This window comes from Prionailurus bengalensis, chromosome F2 (genome assembly GCF_016509475.1).
Source record: "Prionailurus bengalensis isolate Pbe53 chromosome F2, Fcat_Pben_1.1_paternal_pri, whole genome shotgun sequence".
Lineage (NCBI taxonomy): Eukaryota > Metazoa > Chordata > Mammalia > Carnivora > Felidae > Prionailurus > Prionailurus bengalensis.
In genome coordinates, this window is record NC_057353.1 from 43,426,574 (window position 1) to 43,453,216 (window position 26,643).

At 37.8% G+C, this 26,643-nt stretch overlaps 1 protein-coding gene across 2 annotated transcripts in view; it reads left to right on the forward strand.

Moving 5' to 3' along the window:
* CPQ (carboxypeptidase Q) overlaps window positions 1-26,643 on the forward strand; it is a 351,664-nt gene that overhangs the window by 71,036 nt on the left and 253,985 nt on the right. The gene's annotated exons all lie outside the window — the stretch shown is intronic.

Below are 26,643 nucleotides of genomic sequence, written 5' to 3' on the forward strand. Positions count from 1 at the left end.
CTGAAGGAAGACACAGGAAAACTAAAGCGTAGCCACAAACTGGATTGCCATACTCTACAATGGTGGAAATTCATAAGTGTAACATTGAGTCCCCCAGAAAAGTTGTGTTGTATCTTCTTTTTAAGAAACAAGGTGGGGAGCTAAAGACCCAGTAAAAGTGTTGTATGTATAATTTACTTATTATAAGGAACTGGCTCATAAAATTATGCAGGGCGATAAGTCCCAAGATCTGTAAGTTGGAGATCCAGGAGCCTGAAGGCCTGAGAGCCAGTAAGGCCAATAATATGGTCCCAATCCAAAAGCTGGTGTGTTCTCCAGAAAAATTCCAGGTGGATTGAAAGTTAAATACTTAAAAATAAAAATAAATACACTCCCACATATGTGGACAGACTAGTACTAGTGGGAGTCACTTTTCGACTGTTGATGGAATAGAAATGAAAAAGAGATGGACAGGTTCATTACTTAGATAGTTTTAGCTCTGATGGTGGGAATACCAATAAAGCTGAGGTTTAAAAATTCAGAAGAATGGAGAAAATGCTTGCCCATAAAAACAGAAGTCTAACAACTAGAAAGTATGAAGAGTTCATATGAAAAAAAAATCTGGTATGTTCGAGACCTGCGAGGAGCCAATGTTTCAGTTTGAAGACAGGGAAAACTATGTCCCCGTCTGAAGGCTGGGTAGGAGAGATTTTTACTCTGAGAGAGAAATCTTTTTGTTCTATATAGACTTTCAACTGATTGGATGAGATCCACTCACATTCATCTCCTCCAGAAACACCCTCATAGAAATACCCAGAATGATGTTTGACCAAATATCTGGGCATCCCATGGCCCAGTCAAGTTGACACATAAAGTTGACCATTTCAGCCATCCTTCCAGTCAGTCATATTAAGATATCTTCCTATCTCTGGACAGCAGGTGGCTGTTGAGAAGGGCCAGGGAAAGGAGGCTGGTGGTATTGTCATAGGCCCAAGAATCCAGGGCAAAAACAATAAATCAAGCCCTGATAGAAGAATGCCTGGTTCTGGGAAATAGGTAGATTAGCTTCTAAATTATGTAAAGAATTCATCCATTCATTTTCTTCATTCTAGTCTCAACTCACATACTACTTCTTCAGGGGGACTGTCCCTAGACACTGTCTAAAGTAGTCCTTTAAGCTGCTCTCATTTATTTAAAAAAAATTATTGAGGGCCTACCCCTTGAAAGTCACTGGAAACTGAACAATGACTGTGAATAACAAACATGATTCCTGCTTTCATACATATCACACACTAGTGGGGGCAGATATAAGCTAAAAAAAACAACAACAAAGAATGTAATTTCTGATAGTGATAAATACTATAAGAAATAAAATAGAGTAATGCGGTAGAGTGTTGACTTGGGCATAGTAGTGATTGTACTAGCTACACTGGTCAGAAAAGAAAGACCTTTCTAGATCACATTCAGCTTAGATTTGAATGATGAGAAGGACATATTCATTCAGAGACCTGGGTGTAGAGCCCCTTGGGCCAGAGATAACAACTCAACAGGGAGAACCACTTGGCCTGTTCCAGGCATTGACAGAAGCTGATGTGACTGGAACAGAGGGAACAAAGGTTAGAGAGGTAGGAAGTGGCTGGCAAAATGGTCGGCAGGACCACATCTTCATGGAAGGTCATCTGGGCCTTGGTTTGGAGATTGCATTTTACCCTAATGGAAATGGGTTTTAAGCAGAGGAGTGATACAGACTGATTCATACTTTAGGAAATCCCTGACCTCTGGGTGGGACATAGATTGCGGGAGCAGGAATAGAAGTAAGAAGACCAGACATTTATAAGGCTGCTGCCAGTGACTTGCTGAGAGATTATGAGAGTTGGACTGTGGTAGTAGCAGTGGAGACGGTGGTCAGTGGTCAGATTTGGCTGTTTTGTAGGCAAAGAATTCGAGACTGGCTGATTGATTGGATGTGGGAACAGGGAAATTAGGGATTCAGAGGTGATCGCTAGATTGTATTTTCTTAATGGCACTTATTTTTGTTGGAAATTATCTTATTTCATTGTGTACTTCTTTGCTTTCTATCCCCTGCAAGTGAGAGAAGCAACCTTGCTTATCTTATCAGATACTGCCTAATCCTTAGTATCTAGAACAGGACCCATTGCCTTAAATGAATACATATATAAATACTGATTGAGCAGTTTGTATGGAATAGGCCTGTCCTAAGACTGAGATACAGAGGAGAACAAGACAGAGAGAACCTTTGCAGACATGTAGCCTGCATTCTGGTGGAGGAGACAGACAATAAACATGTAAATTAAGTTGTTTCAGATTTTGGTAAGTGCTGTATTGAAAAAAGGATCAATAGCGTGGTGCAGGAAAGATCTCTAGTTTCTCTGCATATGTTCTGCATATGTTCATTAGATTGTAACTTCTGTGAAAGCAAGGACTAGGTCCTATATTCTTTGTATAGTGCTAAGCAGATAGTATGTACCCACAAGCCCTGGGATAGTCATGCCCAGAAGCCATCCTTGGTTCCTGGTGGGCCTTAGTTCCCTTTTTTGTTGTCTGTGCGATGTGACCAGCTAGAGAAGTTGGCTAACTCCCTCCTTTTTCTTGTAGGTCAACAACACCTAGACCCATGGGCCTGTGCCTGGACAGACCTATAATTTAACTGATCTCCTGGCTTTGGGTTGTTAATAAGAATGGGAAGCCCACCTATGGATTTGCCAAGCCACACATGGCCTTGCCGGAAATTTGTCAGCAGATAGCGCCTCAAGGCCACTAGGGAAGAATTAAATCTGTAAGGGAATAAACTTAGGCCAATAAAGAGGGAGTGCCAGAAAGCAGTGGCCAAAGGGATCCGAGGAGCATCTGCATGTTTATCAAAAAACAAAACAAAAAAGTCCCACCCCTTCCTCCTCTACTTAAGAAACATATTTAGACCTTTTCTTATGAAGTCATTTCTTCCACAGTATCTGCTTTGAACAGAACATTTTCAAAAGAGCTTTATCTGCCCTCAAGCAGTCTTTTCCTGGGATAAGGAATTACCCTTAGGCACAATTAGGGGAAAATTTTTACCTGGGTTGTTGGTCCTCTATCAAAATGAAAAGTGAAAAATGAAAAATCTTCCTGAACTAGAGTAAGCATGGAATGCTCCAGTAGCACAGTATTGTGCAGTTGTCCTTTTACACACTACTGTGATGCGTTTTAGCCAGAACAGACTTTTTGGTTGTCAGATAGTCAATAAATATTTATTACATGCTTCCTGAATAGTGGTTCTCCACTGGGAACTGTTCCTCAAGGTTTGCCTTTGTGTTACTTTTCTTGTCCGCATGTTCCCCATAACTCAAGATCGCTGACCCATTTAGCACCTTTAGGAGGAAAGGAAAGTGAGGCTGATCGGAAAGCAGACTAAGAAGAGAGGAGCCATGAAAATGTTTATGCCGTGAAAAACAGCTTAGCATAAGGCTAAGGGGACAGTAGAGAATTCATATTTCAAAGTGGATTGTTTCAGTGAATGATGCCCTGCAATTTGAAGGTCTGACTGTTTCCTTGTTGATAAGCACCATAGTCAGAAGTCTCTTTATTTTGACTTAGGTCAAAACAAGTGTAGAGCATTGACCACGGGAGGACACTCTGCTAGGAGTGAGGTAGGATACTGAGATCCATCCAGTCTTCGGGGGCCTCAGTGTTGAGTGCAGAGATGTGTACATGAAGACTGCATGTCAAGGAAGACTACGCTAAGATTCGTAAGAGAGGTATGAAGTCTTGTGGGAACACAGGGGAGGGAGATACTTCTTGGAGGAATCCAGGCCTGGCTGGGGATCCTTCCACACACTTTATCCCAGCTCCTAATTTTGAGTGTTCCTCTTGGATTATTAGTTTTCTCTAGCTTGTGGCAGGCCTCATCAAGCCTGGTATGTGTGTCTGTGTTTGCTTTTATCAGATGATCTTCTACCTACTTTGAGTTTACCCTTTGTTTCCAATTCCTTGCTTAACTTCAGAGTCCTTTGCACAACAGGGTCAAATATTCGGAAAGTTACTCCTTTGTTTCCTACCCAAATGAAGATCACTGATGCAAAATTGTATGAGCAAAATGGATATGACTAAAGTCACCACTACTGGGTAGTTCAAAAGAAGAAACCTCCCACTCCCTCTACTCTTACCAGCTTCTTTCCTTCTCTCCTATCAAGGCAAATAGGTTGCTAGTGCACTAATTTCCCAGCTGTTGTAATCAAGTGCCTCCTTTCCTGTGATGCAGAAAGCCGTGTGTATCTCTCTACTTCCAAGGTGACTGAAACATTTAACTGGTTTTGAGAATTACTTACTTTTTAAAATAGGCAGTTTTGAGCAATACACATAAATATTTTGCTTGACTCCCCCTCCCCCACCGCCGACCACTGTATCCAAGTCAGTATTCTTAGATGTAATCACTGATGTGAGTTTTTAAGAAATCACAGATTTCTTTTCCATGCATGGACATGTATGTGTACAAATGTTATGTAAATGTGTAGTTTTATGTTTTTTCTATCAACTCAGTGTAGAAATCTTTTTACATCAGTACATGTAGCGCTAATTCATTGCTTTTATTTTTCATTTTTTCCCTCTTGATATGATATATGTTTTTCTAACTCTTTCTATGCCTTATAATTTTTGCATGAATGCCAGACATTGTTTTCAAAAGCTGTGGAAGCTTCATAGGTTTACCTTTCCTCTGCTACACAGATTAAGTTGAGGGACTGAGTACCTTAATCCAAGCATATATTATGTTGCTGCAAAATAGGTTAAAATTTCATTAAGACTCAGTCTACTTTCACTTTGCCCTATTTTTGTAGTATGGCCCTTCAGGGCTTTCGGTCAAAAGCCTGGTAGATCTTTGAATCCTTAGCACTGAGAGACCGCAGAATTTCTGGTCTGCTTTTGAGAAATTTCAGCTTAGTTCTTATAGTTTTCTGCAGGCAGCTTCAGAACTTGACAAAAAAACTTGCCGGGGAGACCAACTCTGTGGTCAGGGCCCCTCACATTTCCAATTTTGTCACTGAAGTTCAAATGGCTGCCAGAGGATCTGCTAGTTTCTCAGTCCCAGCAGCTGCCCTCTGCCCAGGCCTATTCTGATTCTGTCTCCCTGATCCTCTAGAGTGAGCCAACTCAGGAGTGACAAATGGTCCCTGTAGGTAGCTGCATATACTTAGGCCACCTCTGAAATCTTTTCATTCTGGAATTTTACTTTTTCATAGTCCTCTTTGCTTTAGTAACTCTAATGTTTTTAATATAACTATTTTTGTAGTTTATTTGACTTTTCTTATTGTTTTAGTGGGAATGTTGGCCTGCCATGAACAACTCTATATCCAGAAGTAGAACTTTCTCTTATTGTTTTTAGCTTCTGCAGATTATTTCATTGCATGATGTATTATCTTCTGTAGTTTATTTAGCCATTCCCCTGTTTATGGACATGCTGAGTATTTTAATTTTTCACTTTTACAATCTTGGAACTAAAATTCAAGTACATGCATGTTTGTGCACTTATTTACTTATGGCAATTACTAATACCTGGAATTTCTGGATTGAAAAATATGGATTTTTAGTTTTAATAGAGATTGCTGAATTGTTCTACAAAAATGAGTTACATTTAAATCTCAGGGTGGAGGCTTTCTCTCTACTGGACCAATGCTTTTTAGGTCAGTATCTGATCTAATAGCTTGAACCTAGTACCAAATAGTTTTCCTAGGAACATGCAGAGGCCTATTAACTCTTTTAGAGATGCTGAGCACACTGAGGGTTTACCTGCTATGTTGCCCTTGCCACTGTGACCCCAGTGCTCTCCTGAGGATACATTCGGTACTTTTACAATGTGTTAGATGATCATGTGCTAGATTATAAGAGTTCAAAAAATTCTCTAAGACACCAAGGGAGTGATGTAAGCACTGAGGAGTCATTCAGTAGAAAAAAACAAATCACTAAGAATAGCATATTTTCAATACAAGAGATCTCGCTCTCCCTCTCGCTCTCTCTCTCTCTCTCTCTCTTCCTCTCAATTTCCCAGTTGAAAAGCTTAGCTATGATTGCTCTGAGAGAATACTGGCCACTGCTTCATAGCTGTGGGACCTGCTCTTTGTTCGTATGACTGATTTTCCCGTGCATGCTATAACATCAGTCCTTTGGATTGTTTGCTCAGTATGTTTGAATACCTTTTGAGATCCTCTCAAGGTCTTTGGCCCAGTAGCCATTTCTTTTCCTGTTAGGGCATGGAGAGTAGTAGTAGGAAGGTAGTCTTTTCTAGGCACTTATTAGTGTCAAGCAGTAGGAATGATTGGTGCTGTGAACTTGGGGTGCACAAATGTGTTCAGCCTATAGGAGCTCCTCCTATTCATAGGGCAAATCTGCTGAGAGTTATCTTGGGTCTCCTTTCACTCCAGGATAGATTTAACCTCTTGGCTGAATAGGTAGGAGGTAGGATAAATCTCAGGCCTCTGGACACTAAACCTAAAATTCTAAAAGAAAATTTCTTACTCTTTTTCCCCTTTGCAGTTGCTTAGTTTTAGGCAACATCCATACACTCTCTTTTGCACTGAGACAAAAAAAAATATGTAATGCTTATTTTCCATTCTAATAAATGGATCATCAATGTGCATTTTCTGGTAATAAATACGTGTTTACTTTGAATTAAAATATTTGATATTTTATTAGATATAAATAAATAAATATCCAGTATAATATTGGATATAATGATGTCAGTTTAATTCTTTGAAGTATAGTGAGGGAGGGGTCAGAAGGAAAGCAGACTCCTCAGGACTCATTCATTTATTCACTCTTCATTAAACAGTTATGAAATCCCTACCAAGCATGAGATCTCGGGCTTTGGACTGGTGATAGGAAATGAATAAGGCTGTGATATTTTTGTTGGTACTCTGACATAAAAATTGTTTAGATTGAATTCTAAGCCAGCATGAGCCTTTTAGAATTTAGAAAATAGAAACCAAACAAAAATACTCCAGTTAGGACCAAAATTGTATAACCAGTTGTGTGAGAAAGTACTCTTCTTTTTACCAGTATTTTAGAATCTTATGACTAAGACTAAGCAGAAAATTGGGAAGAACAGTAAAGGGGCAAGAAGTTAATGGAATGGGGACAGAGCTGAGAGGACAAAATTTGAACTGAAGGAGGAAAAGCAACGAGGGTTGAGGAAGGTTGTTTAGGTCACTAGGATTACAAGATCTTCTATTTCCTAATCAGTACATTGTGACCCTGAGGATGTAAAGACATGATGAAGATATCACTGGGGTGTGATAAATTCTTTCCATTCTCACTTCCCTTTGCTAATTTTGGCATCAGAGTTGTCATAGAGAATATGCTCAACAGGGTATGGAGATACATCTTAAACAGGTGTGCCTATTCTTAAGCAAACTTGATATGTTCAAATTCCGATTTATTTACTTAACACAAATTAGATGATTATCCCGAATGCCTGGTACCCAGTAGTCCCTACACTGGGGATGCACATGACAAACACATTGGTCCAGCACTCTGGGCGTGAGAAGCCTTGAGGATGGGCAAGCTGGGATATACCCAACCATGTTGTAAAATAGTATATGATTAAGACTTTAAAGAAATGCAAACAAAATATTGTGGATGTTCAGATAGGACAGTACTTCTGGTTGTTGAGGAATTGAGTAGAGGGAGACAAATAAATTAGAGAAGTTTTCATGAAGGGAAGTGTATTTTAACTGATCATGGGAGAAGATTTGAATGTCAACAACTGATGAATATCAACAGAGATGGAGGATGTGGACATTACTGGTGAGGAAACAGCAGGAACAAAGCCATAAAGAAGGAGAACTTGTCTGATGACTACCCGTGTGTAATGGGGTAGGGGTAAGGGTGGAGGATGCAGAGAAGCAATGTACTCTGGGGTCACACAGTATAGCTTCATATCCCTTCTTATAAATATGGACTAGACCCATGCTATCTGACCTTTCTGAGTCTCAGACTCCCCATCTTTAAAATGAGGATAATATTATTATAATAATATTTATTTTGCTTTTTTTGTGTGGTTTGATTTTTTTTGGTGAAGATTGGTTATAATCTATGTAAACTTTCTGGCTCTTAATAAATAGCAAATATTATGGCAAATAGGTTGTCTCAATTTTGGACAATGGTATTAGATAAGACAAAAAAAGTAGTGTATAATCAACTTTTGGATGGCTTTAAGGAGCTAGTTTAAAAATACAGACTTTAATTTATATGTAGGGATAGGAGAGCCATTGAAAATTTTTGACCAGGGAATGATGTGATTTAAGTTTACAATTTAAAATTTTGTACTGATAGCAATGCTGATGCTAGATTCATTGTAGAATAAAATATCAAAGAACAATTAGATAATGGAGAATGGTGTCAGACACTGCTAATCACACCCGAGTATGTGTTCTTTCTTCCTTCACAGTAATAAAATCCCTGATTTTTAGTTGTAAACTTGGCCATCTAGAGTAAAAACTGTATTTCCCAACTTTCCTTGTGGCTAGGTGTAGCTATGAGACTGTGTTCTGGCCAGAAGTATCATGCAACATGCCTAGAAGTTGGCTGGAACACAACCTTTCCTTCCATCACTTTTCTTATGTCACTTACATCATCTGCTATCTTGGTCTTGGTCTAGTTCTGGCTGCTCATTTGGATCCATGGATTGTCATTACAGCCCTAGACTGAATTTCACCAACTTCTCCATGAGAGAGGATTAAACTATCTTGAAGCCACTGAGACTTTGAGATACTGTTACTTGCAGTAGAATCTAATCCTAGCCAACTCAGAGATAGGAATGGGAATATGAATGGGAGCTTAGTTTCTAGGATTTCAAGCTAATATCAATAAAGGAAGCAAGCAGGAAGATGATCCTTTTGGCTTGGGGTCCAATCCAGGCAGAGATGTTAGATGATTAGCAACCAGTGTTAGGGGCCTGGAAGAGAGGTCGGAGTGGGGGATTATAGACTTGGAGTGGGAAACAGGCCTCTAAATAGCTCTGATAACTGACCTTATTGGAGGGGATGAAATTTCCAAGGGAGTAGAGTGTAGAAAGAGTGTGAAAAAATAAGTGCAAAAAACCGAAGCCTGACCCTCGGTGAGGTCTCTACCCATGGAGGAGGAAGAAGCAAGAGAGATAGTGAGGTGAGGTAGAGATGCATGGGATTGTGAGGGGTCAAAGAAAGAAGGATTGAGACTGAATTGGAGAAGCTTATTTCTTTTGCACCTGGCAGGAAATGTGCAAGAAGAAAAGGAATTTCCAGGTTTCCCATAATTAAGAATGTATGGATTATACGTGTTCGTTAATGGATAAAATGTTATTGTATTGAATTTTTCAGGAAGGACTTTGATTCCAGACCATAGAGTTATTTTCTGCTGTTAAGAGCTTTGGTTAGGCTCTTCTTGGTGAGCAGGTGCATACCAAAATATCTCAATGAGAGAATTACCGAAGAATTCCACAGAGGAGGGATGGTCTTGGTTAGAAAGTCACTTAACGGTTTTAAAGCTGTGAGTAGATGATCATGCTGCTTAAACAACAGGCCATGAAGATTGAGAACTCATGAATGGTTTTGGTATTAGCATCAAATAAAATTAATAAGAAATTAGATTTGACACGTTATAATAGCATGCATAATTATCTTTGGACTTGGTGATGACAGGTCATCTAGTAATGGGCCATAAGTGGTAATACTCAGTATTACTTTTGCCTGAACATATGCCAGAAATTTATGGGGAGAGCTGTAAGAGGGAATAATGAGAAATATGAGGGAAAGGAAGGTTTGCGCTAAGAGGAAGGATGGGGAGGAGGAGGGCACTGTTCCTTCCTCTCCCGCTTCCTAACTAGCTTATTCTAGAGCTGGAGGCCTAAAGTGACTTGCCCCAGTTGAGCACCTAGGATGTCAACCAGCACCAGTCCTCACCCTCCAGGGCCAGCAAATCTGCCAGCAGTATTCTCTCATTTAGAAAAGATGAAAGATATCGCTATCTGTGGTTCCCTGATTTCCTGAGATGTCTTCAAGACTTTATGCATGGGCCAACCCAAAACTTTTCTGCTCCCTGCCAACAGGAGAGGAAGAGGCTGCAGACCTTCAGTGATTATAGTTATCCACACTCATCAGGAGTTTAAAGGGGCAGGTCTGTGTTTATAAAGGTTACAGTTATCTTGGACAGGGTGTTGACCTGAGCAGCAGTATACAAAAACAGTTACATCTTCCATGTTTTCAAAGATGAAACAATGCAGAGTGTAGGACCATAAGAAACCCCAAAGAGTCACAAACCATGATAACAAAATAACATTTACTGTCATATCTTCCAAACCGAGAGGAGTGCTTAAAATATTTGCTGGATGAATTTTGGGTAAATATTCTTATTTCCATAATATTTAAAACTTCATCCTAAATGTAACCTGTGCTCTGTATTTTCAAACATAAGGAAAGGAACACTAATAGCAAATTGGAGGAATGGGATGGGGGATGAGGCATAGCATGGGGAGAGGAGTGAGAGATAGCATGTGTTCTCCATAAAATATTCATTGTAGGTACTGGCAAAATCTTGGTTCACATTTCAGTTCCTTTAATACTTTTTTTTAATGCCTATTTTTGAGAGAGAGAGAGAGAGAGAGAGAGAGAGAGAGAGAGAGCGCATGCATGTGAGTAGGGAAGGGGCAGAAAGAGGGAGACAGAGGATTAGGAGCGGGCTCTGTGCTGACAGCAGGGAATCCAATATGGTTACCATGAGATCATGACCTGAGCCAAAGTTCGATGCTTAACTGGACTGAACCACCCAGGGGCCCCAGATTTTGGTTCCTTTGATTGCTAATTGTGTGATATAGGGCAAATTACTTAAATTTGAGCCAAAAGTGTCTTAATTTTTAAAATATGAGTAACAATGCCTACCTTTTATGATTTTGTAAAAGTAAAGAAGTTTTATGAGAATCTTCTTAGTAAATTCTAAGTGACAATGCAAATGTTGGACGTTATTATTGATACTAATAGCAATAGTAATAACAATTGTAGCAGTGCCAGGGAGTGGGGTCTGTGGAGGAAGGCACGAGTGGAATGCTTTTGTGGAATATATGGGCTTTGGGCCTCTGGATGTATAGGAAGGGGGGTGGCTCCAAACAGTAGAATAATAATGATGGCTGCTATTTTAAATTACAGTGTGCCAGGCATCCTGTATAAGCTGTTTTACAGACTCACCAACACTCTGAGCTAGATATTATCTCCATTTACAAATGAGAAATCTGAGGCTGAGCCTGGTTATGAAAGCTACTCTATAGATCATACTGTTATTGTCAAAAATGGATTTGACCCCTGGTTTCTCTAGTTCATATGGTGACTATACCTCTCCAGAATTCAACAGAGAATCAACACTTCCTTGAATGACAGCTGAGTCACGTTGAATACTTCAAAAGGCCAGCCCTCCTACTCAGACCCTGTGAGTCAGCCTGGACTAGAGAGGCAGGTATGGAGAGTAAGGCATCGTGGTAAACTGGCTCTGTCTTGGGGGAGAACAGAGGAGGAGGCTTTGCTTAGCTTTGACTTAGTTTTGAGCAGCACATAGATGATGTGCTGAGATACCCAGGTGTCTCTTTCCTTGACAAGTGCATGCAAAAGGAGCCCAGTGGGACCCTTTCTGGTGTTTGTGGTCGATATGCTACCTGTGGAGGGTGGCCATTTATTGAATTCCTATTCCACTCAACTTCAGTTCATTTGACTTTGGAGGAGCTGCAACATGCCCTTGCCTCTTAATCTGGGCTTTCTCTGGAGTTGCTGTGTGACTGATACTTTGTCAGACTTAGTTAGAAATTCAGATGATATCGATTTTAAATATATCCATGGAGTTTGAGAACAGTTACTGCACAGACGAGAAAGAGAGGTTAAATTTTTCCTAAACTTAAGTTGTCTGTGTTAAACTCATCATCTACTAGTAATGGACATCATTATGGAAATAATAACATATCTTATTCATCCATCCGTCAAACATTTATTAAAAGCCTACCCTGTATTAGTGTGCATACAAAGTGCTAGGCATATAGAGATAAATATATGAACAATGCTTGTTCTAGAATAGGATGGAGAGCCTGAGGGTGGTATTCGGGTTTGTCGGGGAAATACGTGCTCAGCAAGCTTTTGCAAATGTGTGAAATTTTTTTTTCCTTAGAGGACAGAAATTGCATTTGTTTTGCTCACAGATATAGCATATCTTCACAGAATCTAGCACAGAAAATGGCTTAAGAACCCAAGACGTTTTGTGAGTTGACTTAATATTTCAAATATTATATTATTATAACGTATTATTGATGTTTCCACTTACATGATCAAGTGGCCAGAATGAGTTCATTCAACCCTCAAGTCCTTTTTGCCCCTTTTAGTGAGCTGGAAATTTTGGTTGCCAAAGTCAACCTGGTAGCCAAATGTTTAAATTTTGGTAATTAATGATTGCACTTAGTCACATGTTTGATGAGTGATTTATTTTTAATAAAAGCAGAAGGTTCATGACAAGCTCAGCAAATCTGTTGGCAGTTTTAAGGCATTACACCAGGTTGCTTAGGAAAGATTCCCAGCAAATGATACCTATTAGATTATATAATATTCTTGCAAGGCAACTAAGAAAATAATTTTTAAAATTATGTCTATTTTGCTATTTAAAAGTGGAAATTACCTGAAAAGGGAAAAAATTGTGGGGAATTGATTAGATATTTGATGATTTTTTTTTTGTAATTCAAAGGAGTAGTAGATTTTGATTTCTCCCAAAAGTTAAACCGTAGTTCTAAAAGTGGAAATAATAGTTTCCATTTGATTACTAAATATTTTAGAGTTGGTTTACCCATTTTTTGATGATTTTAGTTACCCCTTCCTTTTAAAATTCAAACTCTAAATTTAAGGCTATACCTCAATAGAGTGTTTATGAAGTGGGCTAAAGCTTAGGGAATGTTCCAGTGCAATCTAAAACCACACCAAGTACCAGAGGTTTTATGTTTGAAAAGTATTCTAATCAGTGATGGATTTGGAATTATTGCCAGGTGATTCTTGAATCTTTAGGCCTAGGCCTTATGAATACATTATCCAGATGTTTATAAAATGCCATTCTACTAATGTCCTGTTTATACTTTGACTTTGTGGTAAAGAAATACATTTGCCTACTTCAAAGTACCAGATGAAACTATTTTACATCAACTAAATATTATACTTGAGCTGTTCAACAGCCCTTCACCCTCACTCCCTCTGCCTTAAAGGGACTTATTCCCTATCATCACCTATTTTCTCTATGACATATGACAGGAATTCAGCCTGTTTTGTGGAATTTTGTGTGAATACTAAGTCCTTGGTAATGTTTCTTATTCCTTTACTAGCTTTTCTACTTTCCCCCAAATGTATTGTCTCTTGGAAATAAAAGTTTCATTTCTCAATTTTTAAAGCCAGATTATTAATTGAAACTATTCAATATGAATGCAGGAACACCCACTAATTCCTCAAAACCCAGCAGCAGAATCTAATCCTTTGAAAAATCTGTCTGCCTTACTTATCACTATTAATCAGTTTAAGATGACTTAGAAAGGTATATTGGGAGAAAGAAATAGAAAAAAAAGAGGAGAATGAAACAATATTAAAGCTGACATTTTATATTCAGGTTGGGAAGGTAAAAAAGAAAAAAAACCTTCTTTTACTTTTTCATATATTTTTTGAGTAGTTTTGCCGCATAAATTTACATATATACTATTGGGCTTGGCGTATATACACAATTTTGAGACACGTTTTAACCATTTTCTGTGTCATTACATATTCTTCAAAATATGGTGATTAATGGCTGCAGAGGTATTCGTGATGACTTTACCATCCTTTATTTGATCTTTCCTATTTTTCTATGGTGCCTAATCTCAGTCCCATAGTGATTCACATCCACCCTTGGTCTTCACTGAGGCCCTCTCGGCTCACTATTATTAATTAGTCCTGGTCACCAAACAATTCTGGCTCTTCATTTTCTACACATAAAAGAGCACTGCGCTTTCTGGCACCATTGGGTTTTGGTGAGACATGTGACTTTTTCTAGCCAAGGAGATGTAAGCAGAGCATTAATTATTGACAAGAGATCTTCCAGAGTGCTTTGCCCCCTGCCACAGTAAGCAGCAGCATCTGGAGAGCTGGCTACTCCATGAGCCTAATCCCAGAGTGAGGGAGAGGCCGAGGTGAGCACCCGAAGAACTGGGATGGATAGGTAATGTGAGCATAAAATAAAACTATCTTGGGAGTTCCAGTCAAAGATGGCAAAAAGGAGGCTCCTAAACTCATCTTCTTCCACATACACACCGAATCAGCAGCTACTCATGGAGCAGTTCCTTCTGAAAGAAATTCAAAAACTAGCTTAGCGACTCCTACAGATCAGACAAACAAGAAAACACCCTCACTGAAATGGGTAGGAAAGACTAAGACTCTGCCTATAGACGTCAACTCTAGTAGAGTGATATGTGGTTGGAAGGTATTTCACAACACCCAGCTTTTTCCTGAGGAGCAAAGTGTTTGTACCCAACACCTTTTGTACCCAGCTTTTAAGACTTCCACCTGAGGGACAGGCCCTCATAACATCTGCCACTGAAAGCCAACATGACTTCTGTACAGGAGACAAAGAAAAGCAAAGACAAAGTTCTGAAAGGGCTTGTGAGGACTCACTGTGGCTATCCACCTCAGCCTCAGCACAGCGGGAGTAGATAGAAATACTTACATCTCAGTATTTCCCTGAGAATCCTATTTGCATATTTTAAAAGCTCCTGCCTGATCCGGGCTTCTAAAGTATATGTCTAGGGCTTGACTGCAATCCTCCCCAGAGACTGATGAAGCAGGAGACACCGTCTTTGTGTTCTTCCTCTGGCCTACTCCACATCGCTGTTGTCTCCCTGGAAGCTGCATATGCACACATCTGGCACCTCAGCTTTTGTCGCTGCCACCCAGAGGATACACCCTGGGATTGCCTGGCTCTAGTGGCCAGTAGGACCTGATTTTTTTTTAATTAGAAAAAAATGAATCCCAGTACAGCTAACATACAATGTTGTATTAACTTCAGGTGTACAATATTGTGATTCAACAAGTTTACACATTACTCAGTGCTCATCATAAGAGTATTCTTAATCCCTTTCACCTATTTCACTTAACACCCTTCCTACCTCCCCTCTGGTAACCATCTGTTAAGTCTCTATAATTAAGAGTCTGTTTTTTGGTTTGTCTCTTTTTTTCTTTGTCCATTTGTTTTGCTTCTTAAATTTCACATGAGTGAAATCGTATGGTGTCTTTTTCTGACTGACTTATTTCACTTACCATTGTACTCTCTAGCTCTATCTGTATTTTTGCAGATGGCAAGATTTTATTCTTTTTTATGCTGAGTAATATTCCATTGTATAGATATACCACATCTTTATCCATTCATCTATTGATGAACACTTGGGCTGCTTCCACAATTTGGCTATTGTAAATAATTTTGCAGTAAACACAAGGGTACATATATTTTTCCAAATTAGTGTTTTTTTCTTCTTTTTATTCTTCGGTTAAAAATCCAGTAGTTGGAACACTGGATCATAGGGTAATTCTCTTCTTAATTTTTTGAGGAAACTCCGTACTGTTTTACACAGTGGCTGCACCAGTTTGCATTCTCACCAATAGTGCAGAAGGGTTCCTTTTTCTCTATATCCTTACCAAGACTTGTTTTTTGTGTTTTTGATTTTGGCCATTCTGATAGGTGTGAAGTGATATCTCATTGTGGTTTTGATTTTCATTTCCCTAATGATTAGTGATGTTGAGCATCTTTTCATTTGTCTGTTGGCCATCTGTATGTCTTCTTTGGAGAAGTGTCTTCTCACATCCTCTCCCATTTTTTATTTGGATTCTTTGGGGTATTTTTGGTGTTGAGTTGTGTAAAATCTTTATATGTTTTGGATATTACCCTTTATTGGATATGTCATTTACAAATATCTGCTCCCATTCAGTAGGTTGTCTTTTGGTTTTGTTGTTTCCTTTGCTGTGGAGAAGCTTTTTATTTTGATGTAATCCCAATCATTTTTTTTTTTTTGCTTTTATTTCCCTTATCTTAAGAGACATATCTAGAAAAATGTTGCTATGGCCAGTGTCAGAGATATTACTGCCTATGGTCTCTGCTAGGATTTTTATAATTTCAGGTCTCACATTTAGGCCCTCAATCCATTTTGAATTTATTTTTGTGCATGGTGTAAGAAAATAGTCCAATTTCATTCTTTTGAATGTAGCTGTCCAGTCTTCCCAATATCATTTGTTGAAGAGATTCATTTTCCCATTGCATATTCTAGCATTGTTTGTCAAAGATTAATTGACCATTTAATTTTGCATCTAGTTCTGGATTCTATTCTGTTCCATTGATCTATGTATCTATTTTTGTGCCAATACCATACTGTTTTGATTACTACACCTTTACAATATAACTTGAAATCTGGAATTGTGATACTTCCAGCTTTGTTCTTTTTAAGATTGCTTTGGCTATTTGGGGTCTTTTGTGGTTCCATACAGACTTTAGGATTATTTCTTCTAGTTCTGTGAAAAATGCTGTTGGTGTGATAGGCTGTGATTGATAGGGATTGCATTAAATTTGGAAACTGCTTTTACATTTTAACAATATTTGTTCTTTATTTTTGTAATGTTCATTATTTATTTTGAGAGAGAGAGAGAGAGAGCGCGCCAGCATGCATGAGCCAGGGAGGGTCAGAGACAGAGAGACAGAGAATCCCACAGAGTCCAACGTGGGCTCAATCCCATGACCTTGGGATCACGACCTGAGCCTAAATCAAAGTCACATGCTCATCTGATTGAGTCACTCAGGTGCCCCAACAATATTTGTTCTTTCAATCCATGAGCATGAAATTATTTTTTTAATTTTTTAAATGTTTATTTTTGAGAGAGACTGTGTGTGTGTGTGTGTGTGTGTGTGTGTGTGTGTGAGCAGGGGAGGGGAAAAGAGAGAGGGAGACACAGAATGCAAAGCAGACTTGAGGTTTTGAGCTGTCAGCACAGAGCCCGATGTGGGAGTCAAACTCACTAATGGTGAGATCATGACCTGAGCGGAATTTGGACACTTAACCCACTGAGCCACCCAGGTGCCCTGCATGTAATATTTTTCCATTTGTTTGTATCGTCTTTAATTTCTTTCATTGGTGTTTTATAGTTCTCAGAGTATAGGCCTTTCACCTCCTTGGTTAAGTTTATTCCTAGATATTTTATTATTTTTGGTGCTGTTTATAAATAGAATTGTTTTCTTACTTTTTCTTTCTTCTGCTTTATTATTAGTGTATAGAAATGCAATGAATTTCTGTATATCAATTTTATATCCTGCAACCTTACTGAATGCATTGATCAGCTCTAGTAGTTTTTTGGTGGGTCTTTAGAGTTTTCTATATCTAGGATCATGTCATGTGCAAATAGTACAAATTTTATTTCTTTCTTACTAGTTTGGTTACATTTTATTTCTTTTTATTGTCTAATTGCTGTAGCTAAAACTTCCGGTACTATGTTTAATAAGAACATAGTGAGAGTGGACATCCTTGTCTTGTTCCTGACCTTGGGAAAAGCTCTCAGATTTTCACCATTGAGTATGATGTTGACTTTGTCAAATGCTTTTCTGCATATGTTGATAATTATATGGTTTTAACCCTTTCTTTTGGTGTTGTGATGTATCACATTGATTGATTTGCAAATATTGACCACGTGCACCTTTGTATCCCAGGAATAAATCCCACTTGATCATGGCACATGATTTTTTTCATGTATTGTTGGTTTCAATTTTCAAATATTTTATTGAGGATTTTCACATCTATATTTATCAGAGATATTGGCATGTAGTTCTTTTTCTGGTAGTGTCTTTATTTGGTTTTGGTATCAGGGTAATGCTGGCCTCATAGAATGAATTTGGAAGCTTTCCTTCCTCTTCTATTTTTTGGAATAATTTGAGAAGAATACATATTAACTGTTCTTTAAATTTTTGGTTGAATTCACTTGTGAAGTCTTCTGGTCCTGGACTTTCGTTTGCTGTGAGTTTTTGATTTCTGAGTCAATTTCATTGCTGGTAATTTGTCTGTTCAAATTTTCTATTTCTTCTTTTTTCTTTATTCTGAGAGAGACAGAGAGGGAGAGAGAGAGAATCCCAAGCAGGCTCCCTGCTGTCAGCACAGAGCCTGCCACAGGGCTTAATCCCACAAATTGTGGGATCATGACCTCAGCCCAGATCAAGAGTTGGACGCTCAACTGACTGAGACACCCAGGTGCCCCTCTAGTTCCTCTTGATGCAATTTTTGGAGGCTATATGTTTCTAGGAATTTATTCATTTTTTCTAGATTGTCCAATTTGTTGACATATAATTTTAATATTTTCTCATAATCCTTTATATTTCTGTGGTGTTGGTTGTTATTTATCTTCTTTATATATATATATATATATATATATATATATATATATATATATATAAAATAAAGAAAAAACTACATATATTTATATCTATATAAAATATAGATATATTTTAAGTTTATTTATTTATTTTGAAATAGAGGGGGGAGAGGCAGAGACAGAGGTCAAAAGAGAATCTCAAGCAGTCTCCACACTGTCTGCCATGGAGCTTGATCGTATGACTGAGATCATTACCTGAGCCCAGATCAAGAGTTGGACATTCAACTGACTGAGCCACCCAAGTGCCCTCCTATTTCATTTAGGATTTTGTTTATTTGAGTCCTCTGTCTTTCTTTCTATTTTTTTTCCTGTTGAGTCTGGCTAAAGGTCTATCTACTTTGTTGATCTTTTCAAAGAAAAGCTCCTGGTTTCTGGATCTGTTCTGTTGTTTGTTTGTTTTTAGCTTCTATTTTTGCAGGACCTGCTTTTGCCACAGAACTTTGGCAAACAAAGAAACAGTTCTTACCCAGTGATCTCCTCAGGGCTAAATACATAGATAGCAGATACAAAAACTTATCTACTGGTCTTTCCCAGGAGTAAGTCTATTTGAGTATTTGAAAAGCTACTGTCTGAGAGCCTAAATTCCGATCAACCTGCATATAGATGATAACTGAGATCTTCCTTTTGGAATATTGACAAGTCTTAGAACATCCTCAACTACTGTGAGCCACTATGAATAAAGATGGCAGCGTGGACATTCACAAAGTTTTGAGAGACAACCAAAAGTTCAGCCCAGGCTAAATGATAAGATTCACCTCCTCCATGAGACCACTCCCTCAAAACTGGGAGAGGTAGCTCTTTGATCTAAAGTGCAGAAACCTATGAAGAGTGGTAAGAAAAATGAAGAAACAGAATATATTCCAAACAAAAGAACAAGATAAAACAGACCTTAATGAAATGTTGATGTATAATTTACCTGATACTGAATTGAAAACAATGGTCATTAAGATGCTTATGTGAGGTCTGGAGAACAATGCATGAACAAAGTGAGAATTTCAACACAAAGATAGAGAATATAAGAAAATACCAAACAGAAGTCACAGATACAGAAGGTAGAATATCTGCACTGAAAATTTTAAAGAGAAGTTTAGTATCAGATAGGTCAAGCAGGAAAAAGGGTCAGGGAACTTGAAGACATGGTAGTGGAATTCATTCAGTCAGAGATGCAAAAAAAAAAAAGTGAATGAAAAAGACTTAAGATGGCTTAAAGGACTTATGGGATACTATCAAGAGGACCAGTATTCTCATTATAGAGGTCCCAGATGCAGAAGAAAGAGAGAAAGGTGCATAAAGCTTATTCAAAGAAATAATGGCTGAAAATTCCCTAACCAGAGGAAGGAAACGGACATTTGGATCCAGGAAGCCCAGAGAGTTGCTCTGTAGAATAAGAATCCAAAGAGACCCACAATGGGACACATTATAATTAACAGATAAAAAGTTAAAGTCAAGAAAAAAACAGCTTGTTATGTATAAGGCAACACCAATAAGACTATCAGCAGACTTTTGAGCAGAATCTTTGCAGGCAATAAGGGAATAATGTATAATTAGAATTTGTGAAGAGAGAAGAATTTAAATGTTCTCACCAAACCAACCAAAACCAAAACAAAAAAATGATGAGTATGTGAGGTAATGGATGTGTTAATTAACTAGATGAAGAGAATACTTTCACATTTGTCAATTATATCTCAAAGAAGCTGAAATAAAAAAAACATGTTATTTAAGGAATGGAATCATAGGGGCTGTTTGTTATCATAGTATAATTTCACCTATCTTGGCTGATGCACTGTTCATATTTAAATGAATCTGGGAAATCTGGCTTAGACCTTGTAGTCATCAAGTGTTCCCACACTCACCTTCATTTTCATGAATTATGTGCCAGATCATGATATGCACCCTCAGATTCTCAAACAATGGGGAATATTTCCCCCTACCCATCTATTTTCAAAGTGTTTCTTTAGCTGACTTCAGGCATATTTGATAACTCATATCACATACAAATATAAGCATTCATACTTCATTCTCATAATATTTATGATTGATTAGCCTTGTCCATATTTTTCTGTTGCTCTGACAAATATCAATAGCATCTTTAAGATAAAGGCTTTTTAAAGTCCAAACTTTATAGTTGTATAAAGAGAAGAAAATTCAAAAGAGAAAAAATGCTGTCATTTCTCCTGCCATCTAAACTTATTTCTGTGATCCTATATTTCTTTCTTTTCTTTGTGCATATAACTTTATATTGCTTGTCATAGTTTACAAAGAATTTTTCATTTTCTCTATATTGTCAAAAATTTCATATTGTTTTATAGATTTCGTAATTAACATTTTAATGGCTACAAATACTCCACTGAAATTGAATAACATAATTTATTCCACAATTTCCTTATTGAGCTTTTAGGCTGCTCCTATTTTTAAAAAGAGTTGCTGTTAGAATAAATCATTTTAAACAAATATGCTAGACCACATACATCTAATCAACATTACTGTGTAAGTACCTTCTAAGTCTAAACATATATTCTAACACAGGTGTCATTGATGTAAACATCTCTGATACTTCTTTTTTGAGATTGTCTTTAAAGCCAATTGATAAAGCTACACATTTAACAGTCATTTCCCAGCAAACTAGTTTTCAACAAAGCAGGAAAGAGTATCTAGTGGAAAAAAGACAGTCTCTTCAGCAAATGGTGCTGGGAAAACTGGGCAATGACATGAAGAAGAATGAAACTAGACCACTTTCTTACACCATACACAAAAATAAATTCAAAATGGATGAAAGACCTAAATATGAAACAGGAAACCATCAAAATCCTAGAGGAGAAAACAGGCAGTAACCTCTTTGACCTTGGCCACAGCAATTTCTTACTAGACATGTCTCCCAAGGCAAGGGAAATAAAAGCAAAAATGAACTCTTGGGATCTCATCAAGAAAAAAAGCTTCTATACAGTGAAGGAAACAATCAACAAAACTAAAAAGCAACCAACGGAATGAGAGAAGATATTTGCAAATAACATATCTAATAACGGGTTATTATCCAAAGTCTATAAAGAGGTTATCAAACTCACCACCCCCCAAATAATAATAATCCAGTGAAGAAGTGTGCAGAAGACATGAATAGATACTTTACTAAAGAAGACATCCAGATGGCTAACAGACACATGAAAAGATGGTAACATTACTCATCATCAGAGAAATACAAATCAAAACCAAAATGAGATACCACCTCACACCTGTCAGAATGGCTAAAATTAACAACTCAGGAAACAACAGATGTTGGTGAGGATGCAAAGAAATGGGAACCCTTTTGCCCTGTTGGTGGGAATGGAAACTGGTGCAACCACTCTGGAGAACAATATAGAGATTCCTCAAAAAATTATAAATAGAATTACCCTATGACCCAGCAATTGCACAACTAGGTATTTACTCAAAGGATACTAGTGTGGTGTTTCAAAAGGGCACATGCACCCCAGTGTTCATAGTAGCGCTATCAACAATAGCCAAATTATGGAAAGAGCCCAAATGTGAATTGATAAAGAAGATGTGGTACTTATATACAATGGAATATTACTTGGTGATCAAAATGAATGAAATCTTGCCATTTGAAACAACATGTATGGAATTAAGGTGTATTATGCTAAGTGAAATAAGTAAGTCAGAGAGACAAATATCATACGATTTCACTCCTATGTGGAATCTAAGAAACAAAGCAGCCAGACATAGGAGAAAGGAAGGAAAACCAAGATAAAAGCAGAGGGAGGCAAACCATAAGAGACTCTTAAGTACAGACAATAAACTGAGGGTTGCTGGAAGGGAGGTAGGGAGGTGGGTTGAGGGATGGGCTAAATGGGTGATGGGCATAAGGAGGGCACTTGTTGGGATGAGCACTGGCTGTTGTATGTAAGTGATGAATCACTGGGTTCTACCCCTGAAACCAATACTACACTGTATGTTTACTTACATATTTATTTAACTTGAATTTAAATAAATAAATTTTTAAAAAGTTATTTTAGTCTTTTGTATCTTGGTTTTGGACTCTACATCATTTGTTCTTTTGTTCATATTTTGGCTGTCTCCAAAAATCAATTCTAATTTTAAAGTACCTAATTTTACCTCCATTTTGACCATTTGGAAGGCTGCCAAAATGTTCTGAAGGCAATTTTAGAGGGAAAAGTTCCAAAAATATTTAGAGCAATGGGCAATTACTGCAATAACTGTGCAGCCTCCTGCAGTGATAGCTTTGGAGAGCTACACTCCTTTTGTTATGTGGATTTGGGTAGGTCTGTTACTATATTCATTAAGTCCATAACTCTGTAGTCAACTCTTCATGAGAAGACTATCATCCCAAATAATCTCGCTTCCTTGAGAGCAGGGGTGATTCTTTCACAGAACCTGTATTCATGCCTTACAGATAGTACATACCTGTTATATATTTGTCATAGGTCTCTAGCAATGAATAATCTGTCTAGAATACACTTTTTCCATTGGCAAGCACCTACTTTTGAATAAACTCTTCTGGTGAAGGCTTGAACTCTCTAACACTGGGACCAACAACATCTGCATCACCTGGGAATTTGTTAGAAATGCATATTACTTGGCCCCACTCTGCAACTCCTGAATCAGAAATTCTGGATGTTAGACACAATGATCTGTGCTTTATCAAAACCTCCATGTGATTCTGATACATAATACATGATCAAGAAATAGTAAAGTTTGGAAAAAACTAGAAATAAAGTTCCTGGAGATAATAGTATGATGGGAGAAAGTTGATGTCAGAGGCCATAGGTTATAAAACTCAGTGTGTCCTGAGTACATATTCTGGACTAAAAATTGTGCTATAACACTGGGTACGTAAAAGCAAAAGAAAAAGATAATGTCTTTGTTTTCATAGAGTTGGTAGTCTAGGATAGGTAAAGAATGAGTAATAGATTAAAATATATAAATAGATACAATGCTCTGTGATACTTCAGTATAGAAGCATATGTAAATATAGGTGGTGATGATCATAAGTACCATTTATAAGCCACAAGTTATCTGTCAGGCAGAGTGCAGTGCTTTCCATCACGATATATCATTTTCTCAGTCTGGCCAGTAGAAGGAATATAAAGATTAAGAGGTTCTATGTGGCTTGAATAGGTTCCCTTGAATATGGAAAGAAAATCTTAGTCTCAACATTCACTCTTCCTTGCCCAGAGCACTTGAGGCATTCATGAAAACTCTGCGTTTATCAGTTCCCTTCAGAAATGGGTATATGGGCACCTATCTCAGAATTGATTTGCAGATTAAATAAGGTAATGTATGAAGTTGCCTAGCTCAGTATGTCCTAAATATTCAATAGATAGTAATGTCTTTATTTCTGTTGACAGTAATCATCATTACCACTACCAATATCATCAAAATCGTTATTATTTTTATTAGAGTGGTAAGTGGCAATATAATATAGATTCTATATGAGTTAAGAAGACAGACTGAAGCCAGACTGCCAGAGTTCAATTCTGGCTTTGTCAGCCTCTAGCCATGAGACCATGGCTTATCCTCTCTGTACTTCAATTTCCTTAACTCTAAGGTGGGGGCCTTGAGTGCTTACTTCATAGGGTTGTAGTGACTGGTAAATGAATTAATGCATGTCAAACACCCGGAACATGACCAGCCCTGTAGTGTATGCTCAGCAAGTGCTGGCTGGTATTATCATTAATTTGGGGGGGAATGTGCCATGGACTGCTCTCTCAGAGAGTTTAACTTCTCTCTATGGTATGTTGTGATTTTGATGGAAAGGTTTAGTTTTAGGGGCCTTTGGAATAAAAATATCACTATTCCTTAATTCTGTAGGCATTAAGATTCCACTACTTAAGTAAAAGCCTTTTTGTGGTGCCTAAAAATAAGGGGGGGGGGAATAATACCAAAATAAAGCTTAAAAAAGGCCAAGGGGAAGAAAATTTTAAATCAAAGGGCAGGACATCCATTTTTACTTTATGGAAATGTATTATTTAAGCAAATTTACTGATAATGATGCACAGATGCTGTTTGTAGACACGATTTTCTTCCTTTGAAGTAACTGAGTGCTGATTTCCTATCTGTGCCAGCAGTGTTTTCTGAATTAATTCTGTGCCCCTCTATATCATTGTGGGAAAGAGAGCTTATACAACTTTTCTGAAGATTAGAAGACTAAAAGGTACCTATTGCCTCAGAGGCTGAAAAGATGTACGCAAATGTGAATAAACAGTTAAAACACTACCAGGTGCACAGGAAGAGTCCTTGAACACAAACACGATTGACATCAAGAAAATATTAGCTTTGTAATTCTGCCTGGATGGCACATTGATGGACCAGCACTGCAGAAGGATTCAGCTGCAAGCATTTCATGTAATTGATGGTGGAAGAAAAGAAAATTTCAACAGATATTTTGCTGTTAATTTGCCACAGGTGCTCAAATGCCTGTGACCTAGTATGTCAAGGATTCAAAATGCTACTGTGATAGCTTCAGGCTTTGCTTCCAGGTTATTTTACAGACTGTGGCATACATTTTTAAGAATTTAATTCTGTTTATTGGTAATGTTGCAGTTCACGATTACAATCTAACAGGATGAGTGTAGTTTCTCAATCAAGTGGATATTAACTTAACTTATATCACTCAGATTCATGTTCAGTTTTTTTATCATGTGCATTCTGTCTTCAGTTCTTTTATTTTAACTTAACATTATTTCATCTACATGTTTCCAGATACTGCTTTTGGCCATTTACTTTCCATGCCAGTCTTTCATTTTCTTGCTACCTCTAATGGATTGTTTCTAGATTTTCACATTTATACACAGAGATGCAGGGAGCATCTTAATATAAAATTTTTTTCTTATTTTATAATACTGCCAACGAGTTTGTTCTCCAAAGCAGAAGAAACAAAGTAAGAGTTTTTATAGTTCTTGCTACATATTGGGAGATCACATTCTAGAAATAGTAAACTAATTTAACAGTACCATCAGCATGGAATATGGTATTTATCTTTTGTGACTGCCTTATTTCACTTAGCATAATGCCCTCAATGTTTCATGTTGTAGCATATGTAAGAATTTCCTTCCTTTTTTTAAAAATTTTTTTGGGGCGCCTGGGTGGCTTGGTTGGTTAAGCATCTGACTTCGGCTCAGGTCATGACCTCACGGTCCGTGAGTTCGAGCCCCGCGTCGGGCTCTGGGCTGATGGCTCAGAGCCTGGAGCCTGTTTCCGATTCTGTGTCTCCCTCTCTCTCTGCCCCTCCCCCGTTCATGCTCTGTCTCTCTCTGTCTCTCCCAAAAATAAATAAACGTTAAAAATTTTTTTTTTTATTTTTTTTTCAACGTTTATTTATTTTTGAGACAGAGAGAGACAGAGCATGAGGAGGGGCAGAGAGAGAGGGAGACACAGAATCGGAAACAGGCTCCAGGCTCTGAGCCATCAGCCCAGAGCCCGATGCGGGGCTCGAACTCACGGACCGTGAGGTCATGACCTGAGCCAAAGTCAGATGCTTAACCAACCAAGCCACCCAGGCGCCCCGAGAATTTCCTTCCTTTTTTTAAGGCTGAATAATATTCCATTGCATGTATATACCACAATTTTTTATCCATTTGTCTATTGATGAACACTGGGGTAACTTCCATATTTCAGCTATTGTGAATAATGCTGTTATGAACATGGGTGTTTTCCTAATAGGTGTGAGGTGGTATCTCATTAGTTTTGATTTGCATTTCCCTAATGATTAGTGATGTTGAGCATCTTCTCATGGGCTTATTGACCACTTGTATATTTTCTTTGTTGAAATATCTATTGAAGTCTTTTCCACTGTTGAATTGGGTTGTCTGGTTTCTGTCATTCAGTTTTGGGAGTTCTGTATTTATTCTGAATGTTAATTCCTTATCAGGGCTATGATTTGCAAGCATTTTCTCCCCATTGTGTATATTGCCTTTTTACCTGTTGATGTTGCCTTTTGATGCACGAAATTTTCTAATATTCATGAAATCTAATTTGTCTATTTTGTTGCCTTTACCTTTGATGTCATTTCCAAGAAATCAACGCTAAATCTAATGTCATGAAGCTTTTGCCCTATATTTTTCTTCTAGGAGTTTTATAGTTCTAGATCTTTTATTTAAATCTTTGATCCATTTTGAGTTAATTTTTCTGTATGATGTTAAATAAGAGTCCTACTTCATTCTTTTGCATGTGGATATCCAGTTTTCCC